The 21,480-nt window shown below is 47.2% G+C and overlaps 1 protein-coding gene across 2 annotated transcripts in view; it reads right to left on the bottom strand.

Annotated features, from left to right (window-relative positions):
- The window catches only part of LOC8043546 (serine/threonine-protein kinase NIM1), a 61,474-nt gene that overhangs the window by 23,247 nt on the left and 16,747 nt on the right, over window positions 1-21,480 (bottom strand). The window lies entirely within an intron of this gene.

The following is a 21,480-nucleotide window of genomic DNA, read 5'->3' as shown; positions in this document are numbered from 1 at the left end:
AGTGAGCATGTTTACTTCGTAGATGTATATGTACGCTCCGAGCATGTCTGCAGCCAGCTTCTGTATACAGGCCGCGGTCACGACGCTAATACATAGACAAAAGACAGTCTGCAAGCAATGTCTGAGGCGTGTTTCTTAGGCTAGGTGGCGCAAGCTTCCGCCCGTTACAAAGGTATAGCCATGAACATCCATCCATCCATCCTTTTCTATATGAAGTTGCAGTCGTACAGTCGGCCTGTCACATGGGTATACAAGCGCTGTCTGCAGTATGTACGAAGCACTGATCTCGTACGAAGAATGTTCGAAGGTTGGATGGATGAATGTTAATGGCTATACCCTTTGTAACGGGCGGTAGCTTGCGCCACCTAGCCTAAGTCATGCCTTCGTGTCTGCTGTGAACACTGTCTTTTGTATGACGTACAGAGCGCGACACTGTTAGCGCGAACAAGCGATCGCTGGGTTTTCCTGTTTTTCTCTTTGAAACCGAGGGATGTCGTTTAAGTTATTATTGTTACGGAAAGAGCTCATTTAGTTCTATAATAAAAGCGAAAAAACTCACTGCTCGCTAATACTATTCAGATGCAAAATGTGAAAATGCGCCGATGTCGTCTTCGCGCTAACAGTGTCGCGATGTGTACAAGCAGTGGGACTTGGGCTTTAAGCATATACGTATAGGGAAATTTAGGAAAAGGTTTCATCGTTCTTTGGAAGCGAAACTACAGACCACAACAATTACAAAAGCAGTTTTTTTTTTTCTTGTGTGTTGAAATGGTATTTTGCACTTCGGGGTGGGATTTCGGTCATCCAGAACGTGCAAGATAAGATGCAGCGTCTTGCCGAGTGTAACATCGTGAGGTCACGGGAGGTTGATGCGTGGATGGCGTCACCAGCGCGTCCACAGGTATTCGTGCCTCTCGGTGGTTAGGGCCAGGTAAATTTTCGTAACATCATTTTTTCCATCGCTCGTGGATGCGTGTATACAGAATTTTCGGCGGTGCTGCTGGCTGGCCGGCCGGCCGGCGACGATGAACTCTGGCGTATTAGATGCCGTCGGCACGTGGACCTGGCCAATGTCTTTTTTCCCCTTTCCCATTTTTTCACCTCCGCTACCAAAGTTACCAGGGAAACGACGCATGCGCAATAGGCGGCCACACACACGTGTGGTTGGCCGTACGTGCATGAAGAGCCCCAGAACGTCTGACCCAGCGCTGGTTGTTGGATTGATTCGAAATATATAATAAGCCCCCCCAAAAAAGAAAAGCTTGAAAACGACGCGCTGAAACAAGAACTGCTATTACGTGGCTTTCGATTTTGTTGTGTGTGGCGAGGGTTTTCATCTTATTTTTTTTTTTTGTTACATTTTGTCAATTGTTTTGCAGGAAGGGCATTTACGTTGGAGGTGATAATTTTTTTGTGTGTGGTTGGTTTAGACGTGTTTTCGTGCGGACGGCTTGCGTGCACGTGGGCGTCTGTGTTGTTATTAATGGTTTCGTTATTGGCTGGGGGACCTTGTCCGTGGAACGATGGCTAGATTCGCGTACAGAAAAACAACAACAACGTTGCGTGTTTTGAAATGCCGAGCGAAGCGGAACGAACTTTAGAAGCTGGCGACTATAATACTTTCACAAACACGTTAACTATAGCACACACAAGCGCGCGCGCACGCACACACGTACACACACACACACGCACACACACACGCACACACAGCAGTGGCGTAGCCAGTGAAGGAGCTTAGAGGGCTTCATACCCCCCCCCCCCCCCCCCCCTACCCAGATCCAGTCAACCCTATAATACGCACACGTATTTCGAGCCCCCCCCTTCACCACCTCCGCACTCCGAGTCATGGGTATCCCAGCCACCTCAGCCCCCCCCCTCCCCCCCCCCCCCCCCCCCCCCCCGAAAAAAAATTCCTGGCTACGTCACTGACATACACACGTGCGCACGTCTACGCATACACACGTACACGCACATGCACACGCACATACATATCATAACAATCACTATTACCCACTTCCTTTGTTTCCGCCTTTCCCTTCCACGCCAACTGGGGTCGACTGCGTCCTTTTAAATTATTCTCGCGTCCTATTAATTATCCCGAGTATATCCCCGCGGGCTCCCAAACGCCGCTGTTCCGCCTGAAAAATTCAGCGAACGGTGATGGAAAAATAGCCGGCGCCTTCGTTGAGCTCCTGGTATACTTTCCAAGGTCACGCACAGTTGTGTTCCGGGAGATATTTGACGCTCGAGTGCTCGTAAACCGCAGTTTCTGATGTGGTACAAAGCCCTTAAGCCTTCCGTTTGCCTTAGTTTTCTTTGAGCACCACCTTCCCCCGGAATAACCTTGCATTCCGCACCTGAAGTACACAATGCAATTCATTTCACTTCCATTTCAAGCCTGTGTATAACTGTATACCCTCTTTCTGCGCGCAAAATTGCACTTGAATAATCGATACTAGGATGGACTTACGGCAGTTATTTGCCTGGAACGCTATGTGACTTTAGTTCCTTGTCCTCACAGAGCCAGTCGCGTGAGGTAAAAATGATTATAGGGAGTATTCACTGAACGCCATATTGTTGGTGCTGTTTAGAGCGCATGCTCAGAACAAGCTTACATCAATAGGCTGCTAAAACCGGCACTCCTGATGGTGCGGAATGCACGTTGCAAAAGTATTGTAGAAGCTCGCCACCAGCACGCGCTCAGCATTCGCGCACACAGATATGGCCGCCAGTGAATACTCCCTAGAGGGAGTATACACTGGCGGCCATAGCTGTGTGCGCAATTGATGAACGCGTGCCGACAGCGACCTTCCACAGTTCCTTTGCAACGTGCATTCCGCATCATCGAAATTGCCTGTCCTAGCAAGTAATTAATATGAGCTCGCTCGAAGCATCGTCCTCAAATATGGCGTCCAGTGAATACCCTCTATGGGGGAGTACTCACTGGCGGCCATAGCTCTGTGCGCGTCTACTGAGCGAGTGCTGACAACGAGCTTTCGCAGTTCTTTTGCAACGTGCATTTCGCAGCGTCGAGATTGCCGGTCTTAGCGGGCAATTAATGTGAGCTCGTTTTAAGCATGCGCTCTAAACATCGCCCTCAAATATGGCGCCTATTTTAACCACCGGGAGGGAGTTCGGTCGCCGGAACAGCTAAATCGGGATCTAATTTGCCTCTAGTGCGCTGGGACATGTTGTGCGAACGCAGATCGCTTTTTCTGGGTCATTTTAATATTCCCGTTTACATGCGCCACATTGAGCCGCCATTAACGACCTTCTCTTGTCTTACCGAGATACCGAGCCATTGAAGCGAGCGTTGACGAACCTCCAGAAGGGCCTTCGCTAGGGAGAAGAACACAGTAGCACGGCCAAATAAAGTGGCAGTGGTAACCCGACAAAAGCTTACCGGGAAAAGCTCACTGGACAGAAGCTCACCGGACAAAAGCTCACCGGACAAAAGCTAACCCCTTTTTTACAAACCCGGACAAAAGCTCACCTTTATTTTTTTCCTACCCGGGAGAAACACGGGCTGGGATCAAGTGCTGTCGCGATCGACATTGCACCATGTTTAGGAGAACTGGTACCCCATCCCATGCAATGGGTCGACAGATAAGCTATAACAGGCACAGAGGGAACGATTTGGGACCAAAATTTAGGTCACCGAAATTGAGTGGAGATGATAAAAGCAAGCTTGCTTGACTCAAGGTATGCCGGAGAACCTTGTGCCACACCCAAGAAACTTCGTGAACCGACTTTTTTGAACCCGAAGAGTGACCGAAGAGGCGAAGTTGCACTTTGATGACCTCACTTTTCTATTGTGCTTATGTCACGCTAAACGCGCACATAAAGGTTAGGCACAATGTCTATTCATTACTAAATCATGTGTTTTCTTGGATTTCAGGGTGATATTTGAAGTGAATGGCGAGGAAAATTAGATTCATTCCGTCATTGAGCGTCGTAAATGTATTTGAAATCAGGGATTATATCAGGGCGATGCTAAAGGAAAACTGAAGCGAGACAGTAACATACAAACCATTGAGTTGCGAATTTCTAAAAAAATATGTTTATGGAACGGGAGTGGGGTCTTTTGGAGAAATACAAAACATATGACGAATTAAAAAGGCTGGTGCGGGAGTTTGGATAGGCTGGCGCTCCTTCCATCACAACTTGTACCCGAAGAACTAACCTATACCAGGAAAAAGTCTACCGGTGACATCGGCTACCTGCTGGACTGCTTTGATTGCACGTATGTCAACGGGCCCTTCCGTTATGCTTCTGCTCCTTCTGCGGTGGCACCCAGACCGAAGTCTTCCATTTGCCTAAGTGTGCGCCGACGACGACATGCAGAGTTTCCCCCGGAACGGTAGAATATGTACTGCACCAATCTTCAAGATAAATACTGGATGAACAACACCTGCGAAGGATGGAATACCGGCTTCAAAATGCTTGTCGGCCACACCCATCCAAGCGTCAAAAAACTGACTTGATGCCGAAAAAAAAAAAAAAAAAAATCAGGCGCTCGTTGCTATGTCATTAACACAAGCCCGGAGAGGTGAACTCAAGCGGATGCTAAAAAACCACTCTGCGCCTGCAGAATCGTCTGAAAAATATTTTCGAAGGGTTCCAGGTACACCCAGATCTACAGACTGCTGGAGCTAGTAAGGGACTGCATTCGCTTCTTACCAATCGATAAATAAAATTGTTATTACTCTAATCGACAAGCCACGCACCTGTCAGACTTAATTTATTGTTGCATTTTAGTGTCTCACTCATGCACCTAAGTTGTCCGCACTCGTGTTAAGACCAACATAACCCATAAAATATTCTCCTGGTGACCTTTTGTCCGGGTCTGTGAAAAAATGTGCGAGCTTTTGTTTGGTGAGCTTCTGTTCGGTGAGCTTTTGTCCGGTGAGCTTCTGTCCGGTGAGCTCTTGTCCGGTGAGTTTTTCTCCGGGATTCAGTGGCGAATTCGCAATAACCTGTCCTGCTGTGGCAATGATGAAGTGAGGCGAACGGAATAAGAGGAAACAAAAACTGAAGGTCGGTTGTGGCGGCGCCCATGCACAGCTGCCTGAAAGCGTCTATATGACAGCGCTAAACAGGCTCTGCGCCGATATGTGCCAGCGCAGGTCGGTTTTTTTATGCCTACCTATTACTCTGGATACGTGTTGAAGGAAAAATTACATCGAACTAACAACGAACGAGAATAGAATGGCATTAAACGGACAGTATGTGTCAGCGCGGATGTCATTTTATGGGTCAGTCCGTTATTCCGGCTTTATGTTCGAGGACAAAAAACGACATTGAACCACGAAGGAGCCTAGGAAGATGTGAAATGTCCTCTGCGCTGGGACAGTGCGTGTCAATGTGGTGCAAAATGTCCGGGACAATCCTCCATTCCAGCTTCGTGTTCGAGGACAACAAAGGACATTGAGTCAACAATCAGCGAGCTAGGACAACGTTAAAGGGACTCTTCACTAGGGCAGACCACATTTTCTGCGATTCTCCGTTATTTCGGTGTGCATTCGAGGAGAATATAAAGAAAAACGAGAACGTAGCTTTGTGGTCTCGTTAACCGAATACTGAAGTGAATTCGCTGTCAACGCTCTCGCTTATTCTATATCATTTATTCGCCCGCATTACCCGCATTCGTGCGTTCGTGGCCGATATAACTGGTCTATTCTTTGACCGACAACACGCAATTGAAACTGTTGATCGTAATATGTTTATACGATGCTTTTTTTTTTTTTTTTTTTTACTGTAACGTTGGACCGTCACGTTCAACCGTTACACGCGTATGCTGAAGTTTTAAAAGATATAGGCCCCGGGGGAGCAATTTTAAAACTCAAATACATGAACACCCCTGACGGGGTTTGTACCTTGGGCGCAAAGGTGCATGGGGTCAGCAAAACATTATAGTTTATGAAATCAGTAAACGTCATATCATGTCATAGATTGGCTCATCTGACGTCGATCTACGCCGCATATCACAGCACAGTTATATAAAGTGAAGCGAGCTCCTCCAATACCGGCTAGAAGACAAGGCCTGCGCGCGAGGTTTCGTTGGTGTATCCCTTGGCCCGCCTCAAGCGGCAAACACCCCGAAACTTGACGAGAGTATGAACCACGCCACAACTACGCCGCAGCTGTCAGAACGAAACTAGCAATACGAAGTTCAGTTTCTTCTTCGTTCCGCGCTTGGATTTCTCTGTACTCCACAGTTGCTGCTGCGGTACGTATTGTGGGCTGCTCATTTCGTGGGAAAACGGCCGATTGGGATCTCGATCGTGTGTAGGACATGTTCAAGAAGCAACCGATCCTATTTGAATCTTGCGGCGCCCGTCCTAGTGTGACCGACGGACACGCCGTGACCAGTTCTACAGCACGGTAGGAACCGTTTTTCGTCCATTCAGAAGTGTCCAGCCAGCTGTCTGGAATAAAAATTCAGCCTTTCCACTTTGGTGAAGAAGGAAGACCAGCGAAGCTGTACTATGGTGGAAAGGAAGTAATGGCCGGCCGCAAGTCGGCAAGCCAGAGTAGAGCACTGCACGGGCCGGAATTTCTAGGCCCGGCCCGACCCGGCCCGGTAGAGACACGGCCCGGGCCCGGCCCGAGCCCGACAGAATATTTTATTTCTAAGCCCGGCCCGACCCGGGCCTAGAAATAACATTTTACCAATAACATTTTCAAATATGAGCCCGAGCCCGGCCCGAGCCGGAAAACTGGGACCGAGTTTTTTATACTATAAATATGTCGACTTAGAATATGTATTGTCGAGAGTATGGGTGAAATATGCGCATCATTTGCGACAGTCTTTGAACTCATGGCACATCGACAATCCTCGTGACACAAGTGGGGAATTTTTTATTTATGAATTTATTGAAGAGATATTGCACTTTTCGTTGTTCTATTCAATTCGTTTAAGAGAAATTTCCTTCCTACATATTTTTGTGGAGAAACAATAAATTGTCCATGGACTCTCTCTTCAGGCAGGTCCGTCTTGCTTGCATAATGTAGCCCGCCGCGCTAAAGTTCCGTTCGCTGCTAGCACTTGCAGCAGGGATGCAAAGGATGCGTTTGGAATGGACAGTTTCGGGAATTCTTTCTCGTGCGCTCTCCAGAAGTCACAAAGCTCAGACACTCCTGAGCACGAGTAGTCTTTCTTGCCGTGTAGATACTCCTCTATTGTTGTTAACAATTTAAAATTTACGGCACACGACTGAACGGCCCGGTAATTTTTTTTTTTTTCAAGCCCGAGCCCGGCCCGGGTTCTAAAAAATACGTGCTACCCGGCCCGAGCCCGTGCAGTGCTCTAAGCCAGAGTGGAAAGGCTGGAAAGGTTACCGCCATCTATGACCGACGTCGGCAACCAGACAACAGGCAAAGCGGTTGTCTGGTTTCCACCGTCACTCATAGATGGCGCTGGGTGGACCCTCTTAATAGGTAAAGGCAACAGAAATGCAGCTGTAATGAAAAATATAGCACTTTGGAATTATAACAGGTATGAGGTGGTGAGAGAGATTTGGAAAATAGGGTCATGGTGCCTGGCTTGACTTTCGGAAACGCAGTCCTATGCATGAAATCCGAAGTGCATGCAAGACTAGAAATAAAACAGCGCGTAGTAGGTAGGCTGGCTTTGGGGGCACATTGCAAAACGCCAAACCAGGGAGTACAAGGAGACATGAGATGGGCGTCTTTTGAGAGCAGGGAAGCGCTGAGCAAGATAGAATTTGAGGATCGGTTGCAGCAAATGGATAGGGACCAATGGGCACGAAAGGTTTTCAGCTATTTATACATGATGAGCATAGACACAAAGTGGAGACAGCGCACTAGGAAATTAAGAGGAAAGTTTTTAGTCTCAGTTAAGAAGAAAGTTAAGGCCACAGACAGAGATCGGTGGCTAGACGGAATGCAGACAAAGACGGCTCTGGAAAGCTATAGATTAAACAAAACAGTTATTGCCAAAGAAAGCCTTTATGACAATTTAGGGGAAGATCATCGTTGTTTGAGGCGAGGACGGGTGTTCTGCGAACCAGAACATACAGAGCGAGGTGCCAGGAAATGGATACAGTGTGCACTGCTTGTGGAGAGGAGGACGAGACGGCTGAGCACTTGGTACTCTACTGTAAAGGGCTTCGCCCTATGCCTACCGAAGACAACATATATTTATTAAAGTCATTGGGTTTTAGAGACAGCGAAGGGAGAGTGGATTTCAAGACAGTAAAGATTACGAAGCAAAGATTAAGTGAATGGTGGCAGAAAGCGAGAGAAAACTAGGTATTTTCTTATTAACTGCTGGCAAGGGGGTTTCATAGCCCCACTTTCTTTGCAGTGCGGAATGAATATAGATTTCACATTTAAATATTCTAAGCTTAAATTGTGAAACAAAATGGCTAGGTGGCATAAGCTACCGCCCGATCCAAAGGGCTCAGCCAGATTCATCCATCCATCCATCCATCAGATAACATTTAGAGGAGAAAACCCGCAGGCCTTGTGTTCTAACTGGTTTTGGCCCCTCCCCATATGAGCTCAGACCCGGCTCGCGTCGATTCGGTGCATTGCTATGGCTCCGAGGAGGACTTCTGTCGAGCTACTGCAAGCACACCACCAGCGTAGAAAGCTGCAATGGCAACGGCAGGGAGTGGGCGAACCCATTTCCGCCGCAGCCCCGCAAACTATACCGCGGAACGCTCTATAGACGCTTTACACACGCACCAGATTAGAGCCTCCATTGCTGACCTTCTCTTGTCTTATCGAGATACCAAGGCACTGAAGCGGGCCTTGATGAGCCTCCACGAAGGTAAATGCTGGGGTGAAGGACAAAGTTGAATCTAAAATGGCAATTACCTGTCTTGCTGTGGTAATGATGGAGCGAAGCGATCAAAATAAGAGGAAGCACAAACTGAAGGTCGGTTATGGTGGCACCGATACACGGCTGCTGCAAAGCGTCTATAGTCTGCCTTTTTCGCTCAACACACTTTGTGCTCCAAGACTTTTGTCAGCGTGATCAGGCTACACTCTCTTTCACACTTTGTGTACAACGCTGCCAGAGCTGTTGGCGCTTGCATGGGATTTTATCAGTAGGTTATTTGCACGCGTTCTCGCGCAAACGGAACAAAAGATGAAGCGAAAATTGCACGCCAGTAGCTTGGACAGCGTTTATATTATACTCGGGGACAGCTTTTTCTTTTTTTCATTTTTGAAGGAGTGAAGACCGCACTAGCACAGCTGCGATCGGCGCTCAGTGTGCGCGAGCGCACGGGACCCATAGCTTAAGCGTCATTGCCAAGAAAAGTTGTCCCTAAGTATAAGTAGGAAACGGAGTAAAGTGTAATTAAAAAAAATTAAGTATTCCTTACCCTTTCGTTATCTTTTTTGTTTTATTTAAAAAAAGATGGAAATCTGTTTCCGAAACGTGTCTGATAAACTCGTTGTTGCTATTCAAATTTATCTCAACGTTTATAAGTTCTCGATGAGAAATAATTTTAAGCACACTCACTTTTCTCACAAGTAATGCCCACTAGAGCGACTAACAAGAACAACCAACACCGACAAGCGACAAACACTAGTAGCAAGCACGGGAAGGTGTCTTTGACAGGCTCGCCATCACTCGTGCCCACTTCACGAGCTCCGAGAGACGGCGAGCCTGCCAAAGGTACCTTCGCGTGCAGCCGCACCTGCGTAAGGCTTGTCGGTGGCGGTTGTTTTTGTATATCGCTCTAGTGGGACCTGGGCATAAGAGAGTCTCTTACGCCCAAGTCGCCGGTGAATTTCAAGACATTCACCGGCGTCTTAGAATTTCTACTGAACGGATCGCTGTTGCTAGCGCGGACCCTTTGTCACGCTCAAGATGGTAAAGGCATCTGCAACGGTTGCGTTCGCAACAAGAAGAACGACAGAAACAACCAGAACTAAGGAAGAACCATGACTCATGATCACTTCGCGAGGCTACACCTTGCATCCCTTGCCACGCTGTCTACGGCTAACTTTTGTCCCGTTGACTTTGGCGGTGCTGCTGTTGGCGATAGCTGCGAACGCAACCGCCACAACACAAATGTGTGAACCAGCCTTAAAGGGGTCATGAGACGATATCGGGTCGGAATGTTCATGACTTTGCAGAGGCGTACTGGTCCCAGTTTGGCTCAAGTATATACTCGCACAGACCACCACTGATTCAGAAGCTTCGTTGTCGCGGTGAGATTGCGAGGATAAGAGGGGACTATTTCTTTCAGTCTTGCCTGCACAAAGCTTGATGACGTTAATTGTGGGATCGAAACCACCCGCATGACGACAGGCGAGCCCGGCTTATGGATTGAACACAAGAACTGCGTGAGCATTCGACTTTGGGTCGCAACAATCAATGCTTCGGCGGACAGTCGGGCAGTGGCTCGTGTCCAACCTCTGCGGTGGTGAGAATATCCGACTCTAACAATGCCTGGAGTTCATCACGTGTTTCTGCTTTGCCGACCCCAGCGCATGGCTGTGATTAATGTTGGCGGTATAGGATAGGCACCAGACCGCGTGGCCGCTTGTTCTGGCTGCGACATGAGGGAGGGGTAGAGGTGATGAATGATGCTCATATTTCTCAATGTTTTTTTTTTTTTTTTCGCGACTGTCATTGCCTAGAATGAAGAACTAAGTCAAATGTATTCAGTTATTAACGTTCGGGAGTGATTCTAGGTTACATTTAGGGGAAGTAGAAAAATCGTTTCATGGCTTTTTTAACAAATGATGGCATCCTGTTGATTGCAGTGGTATATATTTAACCAGAGATGGTGCTGAAATTGGTATGTGGCTATTTTAAAACTCCGGTGTTTTTTATCTTGTTTTTATTTATTATACAGGACATGTCTTGTGGTTTTCATCTCAGGAAAGTTTATTAAATAAAAAAACGCGATAAAAATACCAGAGCGACGGTTTGATGAACTTCGAATATGCGCAAATAAATAATCTACGGGCTTACATAGCTCTTACACAACGGTGGCCCGTGTGAACGCTCACTCAACGCTTGGAGCCTGCTCTATGAATAGGGCCTTTTCTGGCGTGAATGCCAGAATATGCGTCACGCACACCGGGGTTTGGTTGTTTACGCAACTGCGCCTCCTAACACTCTTAACCCTTTTACGCTACCAGCGCCGCCACATTTCATTCCTCGGAGGTGGGTTCTCAGTGGCCAAAGTCGTCGAGTGCCTTCAGCTTTTGCGAGCGCACGTTAGCATACCGCCACGCTTTCCATTTTTGGCGCATAGACGATGCTCATCCAGATCGAAACGCGCGGGGTGGAAATCGAACGCGGGCTGCCCGGATTGTGTAGCGTGAGCTTTCGCTTCAGTTCGCCGAAGTGCGCTGCGTCGGCTACTTATTCCTCCTTAATAGCGTTACCGTAGTACGGTTACCGGCAGGGCGGCATAACGGTAAAGCTATAGAAGGGCACCGTACAGCATTGTGTGATTTATCTCTTGTACACTAATCAGGTTGAAGTGATTAGAAGCTCGTATATTTCTAGAGCGCAAGACAACTAAGACGACTTGCTGACGCTTCAAATATGCATTGTTTAAAACCTTGTTTAAATTTTTTTTTATAAGTGTAATTGTACGGTTACAACAGAAGATGTTTGCGGAAAAAAACGGTACTCCGGAAGGTCATCTCTATGTGACCGATAACTCAGGAAGATTGACAGAGACTTGATTTTGATTTGTCGGCCGACAATGATTGGCGTTTGTGACGCCAGATGTGAAGCAGACGACGATGGCCTGTTCACACGCTTCGAGACTGATTTTTCGCAACCGCTTCCAACAGCGAGGCGGCAACCAATCGCAACGCGGCGCTGGCGTGACGTCGGTGACCTTCGAAGCGAGATAGCACCCGTCACTGGAGAGGCGACCTGGTTGCTGTAGTTATAGCGCTGAAGGATCAGCAGACAAGTCAGCGAAGAAACACGTGGTTCAAGTCCGTCACTTGAATCCACCGCGAAACAAAATTCAAACTGGCTTTGTTCCCGCGCAGGTTTGAGCTGCGTTTGAGATTTCGTGTCGTCTTGTTCGATATTTTGTTTCCTCTGTGTCGTAGGGTTTAGATTATGCTGTTCCATAACCAGGTCGCCTGTTCAATTTCGCTTCTTGTAAGCTAGTTTTCTTGATATTCGAGATGCCAAAGCCAGTCGCTGCTTGGACTTTTTCCGTAGATCATCGAAACCCTCCTCCGATCGCCCGCGGTGACAGCTTTTGTACCCACTTCGACATTCGCGTGAACTGCTGAAAGTTATCTACACTATACATGACCACCACGTAGGCCAATACAGACATCGTGAGCGTGATCGCGTAACCGACACACTACCGTTGAGCTGGCTGAGCACCCAAGATAGCTACGCTAGTCCGACCTGTGACGTTTCTACAACCAAAAGGAATAAAGGGCACCTACGCAAGAAATAAAGTGCACGCACCACACGATGCATACATAATTCATGCAACGTTTGTTTTTGTTTTTAGCTTAACGTTAAGTAAACAGCGGGCCCAAACGACGTGTGACGAGAGGCGAGTCCGCCACTAATTCAACCACGGCGGGTTTTCACCAAACACATTCCACGCACCACCAAAGCTGCTCATTACTCCTAAAATTTAAAAGCGAACGACTATGGAATGAAGAACTGGCCCTCTTATTTTGATAACGAGACCATCCACTCATACAGGAATGTCTACCCTCAAGAAAATGTTGGGGGCATCCCCTTCTTAGTCAGCAAAGCACGCCTGGCTGGGTTTGGCGCGTGGGCGAAGTCAAGGGAATCGCCGGCGTGGTTGCGCGGGTCCATGTGTCCTCTTTTGGTGTTTCAACTCACAATTCGCGCGAACAGTCCGAAGAAAAACCTTTTGGTTCCAAACCTCCCGTACCAAATTACCTCTTTTCTTTTTCGCTTTGTATCGTAGACTAGACTGGATTTCGGATTGTAAAAGAAGGTTGTGAATCGTGCCTCGGTGTGTCTAAACGGGATCGCTCGCGAACCGCATCTGCAACCGCTTCCTAAGCGAAGTTCAACCGCCACTGTGAATGCGTCATGAACCGTCGTCTGCTTCTGATTTGAGTGCTTGATGCGCTAATCTGGAGATGGTGCCGCGAGCTCGGTTTTCGTGCAACTTAAGCGTCCATGCCAGTGAGGATGTTGCTATATTTTTTTTTAGAAACTGAGTTGCCTTCTATAATTTCGCGAGATAAGATACCGCCCTAAAACGTACCTTATTTGATAAAAACTTCCGCGTCGTTATGCGCATCGACTAATTTTTCCGGCTCATTTCACAGCGAGTCTAATGATTCATAACATCATATATATTGCCAGGCTTGTTGCATGAAGATTATTTAAACCGACGATATTTTCTGACTTGAAATAAAATCGGTTTTTTTCGGTGTGGATGAACAATTTGGAACTGCAGTACGTTCGCTACTGGGGAAGGTCTCCAACGTGTGCTTAGCCGCCATACAGGATCGGAAGTTGCAGGGTTATTTTCATGTTAAAATTAAATTACATTATTAATGAACTCTCTCGAAGAATCTCGAAAATCAATGAACAATGAATCAATGAATGAGGCACACGCCACTTCCGTCAGCGCGCTTGTCGATACTCGTATAATGAACACAAACACATCAAGAGGCTTTAATCTGAAGTAGACGCCATACATCTACTCAATCATATATACCTTTGGGCATACCCAAGATAACATGGGCAGGCATCGTACTTCCTTGCCTGCGCAGTACTGATTACACGACCGCACGCCAAAACGATTAGCATCCAGATGAAAACTGGCAAGGGCGGGAATCGAACCCAGGTTTCCGGGTTGCGCAGCGTTCGGTGTTGGTCTCAATTTCCCCTCCTGCCCGCTTCCGCGCGGGGTCATTTAGTCCCTCCCGCGTGATGCACTTACTAAATCGCTCACCTACAGCGTAAATTAGTATCGCCATATCAATACGAAAACACGAGTGGCAAGAAATAGTCGTTAAATGTTAGGACAGCGTGAGGTTAGTCTGCCACGCTATGACGACATTGTTCTTTGCTGTAAGTGAGAACTTTAGCCAGTGCAGTACCACTGCTAGCCTGGGTTGTTTCAACGTACACTCTAAAAAAAAATAAAGAAAGAAATCCGTTTTTGAATGTTTCTTTGACGCCCCAACGACTCTTTCAGCTCGCGAAGAACAGTTTTTTCCTCAAGCACTATCGCCCCCTGGCGGCATAGAAATGCAAATGGGCGTTGAAGAACTCTTTCGCATCAGAAAATGAGCTTAAAAGAACCCCTAATGTGTCTTCACACGGCGGACATGTCCCCAAACGAATTCCTACGAAACCGGTGACGTCATCTTTTTTTGCGGTTCGAAATCCGCCATGTTCCAGGAGAAAACAAGCATGCAAAACTCGACACCTGGTCCGCGGACCACACGGACGCGTCCGGGGACGAGTCCGCGAACCTGTTGAATGTTGGGTATCACGTGGGCGAACGTCATAAAATAGGTCCGCGGACCTGTCGTACCACGGTTATCGAGGCTTCGAACCCGTTCAATTGTCACTTTTTCCTGGTCTGGCGAGATCCGTGCCAGGTTCGCTAACTCGGCTAACCCGGAAGGAACCAATCGTGCCAAACTGCTCGCGTGACAACTGACTGCACAAGTCGTTCCTCTTTTTTTTTTTTCTTTCTACGGGCCGCTTTCAGCGTTTGTTTTATAACTTCCCTAGTTACACGAACGATGTCAAATGTCATTAAGCCAAGGACAGCGCAATAAGCGGGAGTTTCACGGCGGCGCCAACTATCATTGAGCCACTATAACGATCACTGAGTTGAACTGAGCTGGCCTACCTCAGTTAACTGGTGGGGGTTCGCCCAAATAGATCTAATGACGTTGGCGTCCGCCACATTGCACCGATGACCAGCTCCAACGAAGCACTTACTATTGCGGAAGACTGACGTCGGTATCTCTTAAGTATTGTAGCAGCAAATAGTGTCGGAAGGGGAATGATTCGGGGCCAGGGAGCTGCCGCTAAAACGACCACAGCACGTCGCGGAAGCCCACGCCCGACGAGCGCGGCAATTGTGATGTCGGTGCCGATAAGACTTTCGTTATGTCTCTCTCGCTTATATTCGTGTTAAAAGTTTTGATTGTCGTCTCTTTACTCTAAAAAAAAGTTAATTATATTTTGTGTTAAAAGTTTATATTGACGAAAAAGTATTTTTATTTATTTATTCGTTACCTACATTTCGCCCTTGAGGCATTATTGTAGGGGGGGAGGGGGGGGGGTAACCTACATGTTAACACAACAAATACACAAATGGAGATGCAAAAAAATATCAATGCATGGTGACATCTGCTACAAGTAATACAATGCGCAATCACACACACACACACACACACACAAAAACAAAAGCATTTGAACACAACATACACGTATCTACTGTAAGCTGCTAACATCAGCACAACGCAAAACAATACATTAGTCATGGATCATTGTCGTGTAAGTAACGACTTAAAGGACAATCAAATGTTTCATCCGAAGCCGAAACAAAGTTACGGGGAGCCGATTCCACTGATTTATTGTTCGTGGGAAAAATGACGTTTGAAAAACAGATGTGCGGCATGGTGTTTCCCGTACTTTCTTCGAGTGCATATAGTATGCATATTGTTCATTTGCATCACCTAAAGAAAAAAGAAAAAAAGAAAGAACAACAACCGCATTTCCTTGTGGTGAATGATGTTGATTGGGGCGAAGCTCTGGTGGTGCTTGCGCTGAGCCGTAGCATGCCGAGCCTTTCGTTCGTTTTCATCCATGTCACGCTGCGGTCAAATGCTCAAATGCGTATATAATCACGTTCCATACCACACATTCTCTTTCTGACATGGATGAAAACGAACGAAAGGCTCGGCATGCTGCGGCTCACCGTCTATGCAGACAAGCACCACCAGAGCTTCGCCCCAATCAACATCATTCACCACGTGGAGATGCGGTTTTTTTGTTTTTGCCCTACACGAGCACGGGAGCACGTGCTCCCATGCTCGTGTAGGACAAAAAAAAAAAAAAAACGCATTTTTACGTGGTGAATGATGTTGATTGGGGCTGGTGGTGCTTGTCTGCGTAACGCTGAGCCGCAGCATGCCGAGCCTTTCGTTCGCTTTCATCCATGTCACGCTGCGGTCAAATGCTCAAATGCGTATATAACCACGTTTCACACCACACACTCTCTTTCTGACATGGATGAAAACGTACGAAAGGCTCGGCATGCTGCGGCTCACCGTCTATGCAGACAAGCACCACCAGAGCTTCGCCCCAATCAACATCATTCACCACGTGGAGATGCGGTTTTTTTGTTTTTGCCCTACACGAGCACGGGAGCACGTGCTCCCATGCTCGTGTAGGACAAAAAAAAAAACAACCGCATTTTTACGTGGTGAATGATGTTGATTGGGGCTGGTGGTGCTTGTCTGCGTAACGCTGAGCCGCAGCATGCCGAGCCTTTCGTTCGCTTTCATCCATGTCACGCTGCGGTCAAATGCTCAAATGCGTATATAACCACGTTTCACACCACACACTCTCTTTCTGACATGGATGAAAACGAACGAAAGGCTCGGCATGCTGCGGCTCACCGTCTATGCAGACAAGCACCACCAGAGCTTCGCCCCAATCAACATCATTCACCACGTGGAGATGCGGTTTTTTTTGTTTTTGCCCTACACGAGCACGGGAGCACGTGCTCCCATGCTCGTGTAGGACAAAAAAAAAAAAAAAAAAAACTGCATTTTTACGTGGTGAATGATGTTGATTGGGGCTGGTGGTGCTTGTCTGCGTAACGCTAAGCCGCAGCATGCCGAGCCTTTCGTTCGTTTTCATCCATGTCACGCTGCGGTCAAATGCTCAAATGCGTATATGACCACGTTTCACACCACACACTCTCTTTCTGACATGGATGAAAACGAACGAAAGGCTCGGCATGCTGCGGCTCACCGTCTATGCAGACAAGCACCACCAGAGCTTCGCCCCAATCAACATCATTCACCACGTGGAGATGCGGTTTTTTTGTTTTTGCCCTACACGAGCACGAGAGCACGTGCTCCCATGCTCGTGTAGGACAAAAAAAACCCAAAAAAAAACTGCATTTTTACGTGGTGAATGATGTTGATTGGAGCTGGTGGTGCTTGTCTGCGTAACGCTGAGCCGCAGCATGCCGAGCCTTTCGTTCGTTTTCATCCATGTCACGCTGCGGTCAAATGCTCAAATGCGTATATAACCACGTTTCACACCACACACTCTCTTTCTTACATGGATGAAAACGAACGAAAGGCTCGGCATGCTGCGGCTCACCGTCTCGGCATGCTGCGGCTCACCACCAGAGCTCCGCCCCAATCAACATCATTCACCACGTGGAGATGCGGTTTTTTGTTTTTGACCTACACGAGCACGAGAGCACGTGCTCACGTGCTCGTGAGCACGTGAGCGCGTGAGCTCACGAGCAGGAGCACGTGCACCCAACGGTGGACGGGCGTACGGACATGGCTAGCCCCTAAGGAGCTTCGCCCCTAAAAGGAAGAAATGTGACATCAGTTTTGTCTCGGTTTCAACTGGGATCGAATGTTTGAATTGTTAGGCCTACGTACTGTGTAATACCAGGTAACATTGGACAACTTGGTTGAGCTCGGTGACAGTTGGCAGATGCCAACAACCGTCAGCTCTATGATGGTTGAAACGGCTCGGGTAACAGGGGTGTTACTTGATTGTGTTTTATCTAACGGTTTACACCAGTTGACACCTTATTAAATCGAACGTGTTTATATGACATTTCTTGTAATTACATCTGTTCGTCCCTGCCGCGTGTAAAAAAGAAGAAAAAAAAACATTAAAAAATCGACTGTGTTTTACGCCTTTTGTTGGAAAATTCAGACATAGGTCTTAACATTTCAATACAGGAACTTACCTTGACGAAAACAAACACCAATTTAAAATGTATTTAAATACAAAAGGCAAAGGCAATACAAAAGGCAAACCTAAAGCCGGGGTCACGCTGCCTATAGGGAGTATTCACTGGACGCCATATTTATGGGTGCTGTTTAGAGCGCATGCTCAGAACGAGCTCACATCAATAGGCTGCTAAGACCGGCAATCTTGATGGTGCGGAATGCACGTTGCAAAAGAACTGTCGAAGCTCGCCGTCAGCACGCGCTCAGCATTCGCGCACACAGCTATGGCCGCCAGTGAATACTCCCTACGCATCATACAAAAGACAGTTTGCATGCAGATTCGAACTGGAGTCACCGCGAGATCCGTGCTTCGAGTACTGCATGGCAACGAGTTGAAGGAGAAACCTGGCACGCGGCATTCCAACCACGGATGTTGCGGTGATTCGTGTTTGTAGACCGTCTTTTATATAATGTATGAGTATAGTGAACCCGGCTTTAAAGGGGAGATGAAACGATTTTTGCACTTCGCGCAAATACCACTTAGAACGGATCCCTGACGCTAATGACCTGTGAAACACCCCTTCGTTTTTCACCACACGCTATCTAAGTCGGAGAAGAAATTAAAGAAAAGAATAAAAGAGGTTTACAATTCTCTGTAACGCCGAATTAGAGCGCAGCTCTTGAGGAGGAGGAGGAGAGGGTACGGAGGGGAGAATATGCCCCTCCTCCTTTCCCGCTAAATATATCGGGAAAATTTTACCCTCGTGGCGACACACGTGACGTCACGAGAGCAAATTTAGTGGCAATAGTTTTCCGCCAAATTTAGCGGAAACATTTCTCTGCTAAACTTAGCAGGAATATTGGCAATGTTAAATGCGTGTGACGTCATACAGCACGTGACGTCACACGTGACGTGTTTTCATAATGACGTCACGTGTGACGTCATTATGGGAATCGTCCCATAATGCAACGCGCGGTTACGCCGACGCCGACGCCGGTCAACCCGGAAACGGGCGCCTAACCGCTCATTCACACTGGAAGCGGATCCGCGTTCGCCAAGCGGTTGCGAACGCGGTTGTATAAAGATCCAGTACAATTGCACGCGCACTCGATGGCATCAAGTGCGTGTGCAATTGTACTTTATCCTTATACAACCGCGTTCACAACCGCTTTGCGAACGCGGATCCGCTTCCAGTGCAAATGAGGGGTAAGAGCTGCGCTCTAAAACGAGCAGCGTTCACCCCCTCAACTGCATTTCTGCAGTTGAGGGGGGGGGGGGGAAAAGCTGCTTTTCTGCAGCTTTTTTTCTCCGGCTTCCCATTCACCACATACATCTGTGGTGAAAAATAAATTCGTATAAATTCGTAACTCGCAGACAGAACCAGCGGCCACGTGATGCGGAGCCGATTAAATGACGCCAACGTTGATTATATCCACGCGCTGGTGTTGGCAAGGCACAGGCCACGCGCTGAGTTCCAGACGTCGTTATGGTTCGGTTATTTACGTCGTTGCAGCGATTGGACACGGGCCACTACCCGAATGCTTCTCGAGCTAGCAATTATTATGAGCCCAAATTGAGTGCCCACGCAATGCTCTGGTCCAATCTATGAGCCGCATTCAAATATCGTCACTGCACTCTAAAAAAAGTCTGTGCGTTTACTTTCATGCACACCACTTGGGGAGCCGATCACCGCAACTTTCGGAGGCAGCTCAGCGAATGGCGATGCGGAAACATATGTTTAGATCAAAAAACGCAGTCTGTATTGTGACGATCAAAAAAAAAAAAAAAAAACTGCTCCGACTTTACTCAACAAGATTAACAATTTAATCAAACGTTTCGTCTCCCATGCAGGAAACATCGTCAGTGAAACCTGCAAGCAGGAATGAGGGAAAAAACTTCAACAGTCCTATTTAAGCAAGTCCGCGTACACATCGGGGAGGGGGCCGCGGTTCGAGTTGCAGGTTGATGAGCCACTTCGGTTGAACCATGATTCCACAAACCTGCGTGGACCCCACCTTTGTTCGCGCGCCAGAGTGGACGCATTCTCAAAGTCGAAACAGTGACCCGTATTCCAACAATGGTCTACGAGTTCCGTCTTCGCTCTTGTCGCATGCGTGGCCTTCGCCACGTCCCTTCTGTGTTCGTTTAAGCGAGTGCAGCGCTTCCGGCCTGTCTCCCCAATGTAGGATGCGTCACAGTACCGCACTGGGACTCTGGGGGGTGTAATCTTTAGGTTTAGAAATGAGGTCACGTAGTTTACGATTTGATCATTATGATTCCCGGCTTTTGGAATATTTTTGCACTGAATTGTGACATTAAGCAATGCAAGCGTGACGTTTTGCATTGCTTAATGTCACAACTCAGACTCCGTTTTTTTGGTCTAAACATATGTTTCCGTATCGTCATTCGCTGTGCTGCCTGCGTAAGTTGCGGTGATTGGCTCTCCGAGTGTTGTTCGTGAAAGTAGACGCACAGACATTTGTTTAGAGTGTGGTGGATACTGCGACCGTCCAACTACGTCATCAAGTTTCGCGAAGGAGAGATCGAATGAAAACGCTTGCTTTTGTCCTTGAAATTACACCGCAACAAAGAAGTTTCTTGGCCAGTGGCGTTGCGTGCCTTAAATCCTACTAGTGACAGAAAGCTCGTGTAAAGTGAAAAACATTTCATTGCACTGCTCCTTTAAAGCTCCAAGCAATATTATAATACGAATGTATGCAATCTCATAGCCGGATGTAAAAATGAGTGCCAATACCACAAGGCGAAATGGGGTGGTCATTTATGGCTATCAAAAGTAGTAGTGAAACGTGGAATATACATTTTATTTCGGGAAAAGGGAAAATGTGCTTAGGTTCCTCTTCCTTTTCGATTCACGAGAGGAATATTTATCTGTAGCTCTAGAACTGATTTTTATTTTTATTTCAATCTAATATAAATTAAACAGGCAAATGCTAAATGCGAGAAAGGTCCAATGTGTCCAAGAATAAATGCTGCGAAATCGGTTTGACTTCGTAGATCGGTAAGTTCTCTTTCTAAACATGTTTATCGTTTGCGGGGCATTAAGATTTAGGGGGAATAGGATACATAGCTATATGTTCTCTGATGGTCTAAGTGACATTCAATTAGCTACATACAGGGTGTCACAAAATAAAATTTACACGGTCTTTTTTACCGCACAAATAAACTAGGCATCGCCGATCGCTCATTCTCCGCCCAAAGGTAGCGCTAGAGCTCACAAACAGATGCCAAAGTTTCAGCCCGATCCAATAACTTAATCAAAAGTTATAACTGATTTTCTGAAAATTTCAATAGGAAAATGGCGGCCGACGGAGTTTTCAAACACATGGGGCTCTATGGGACCAGAAACCGAAAACGGGCATAACTAGGCTCTATTTTCCCGTTGAAATTTTCAGAAAATCACTTATAAGTTATAACTTTCGATTAAGTTATCGGATCGGGCCGAGACTTTGGTATCTGGTTGTGACCTCTAGCTCTACCTTTTGGGCGGAGAATGAGCGTTCGGCGATGCTATAGTTTATTTTTGCGATAAAAAGGCC

The sequence above is a fragment of the Ixodes scapularis genome, unplaced genomic scaffold (genome assembly GCF_016920785.2).
Source record: "Ixodes scapularis isolate PalLabHiFi unplaced genomic scaffold, ASM1692078v2 PGA_scaffold12__126_contigs__length_90152505, whole genome shotgun sequence".
In the NCBI taxonomy this organism is placed as follows: domain Eukaryota; kingdom Metazoa; phylum Arthropoda; class Arachnida; order Ixodida; family Ixodidae; genus Ixodes; species Ixodes scapularis.
The sequence above is the reverse complement of the archived record's forward strand: the minus strand, read 5'-3'. Positions and strand labels throughout refer to the sequence as shown.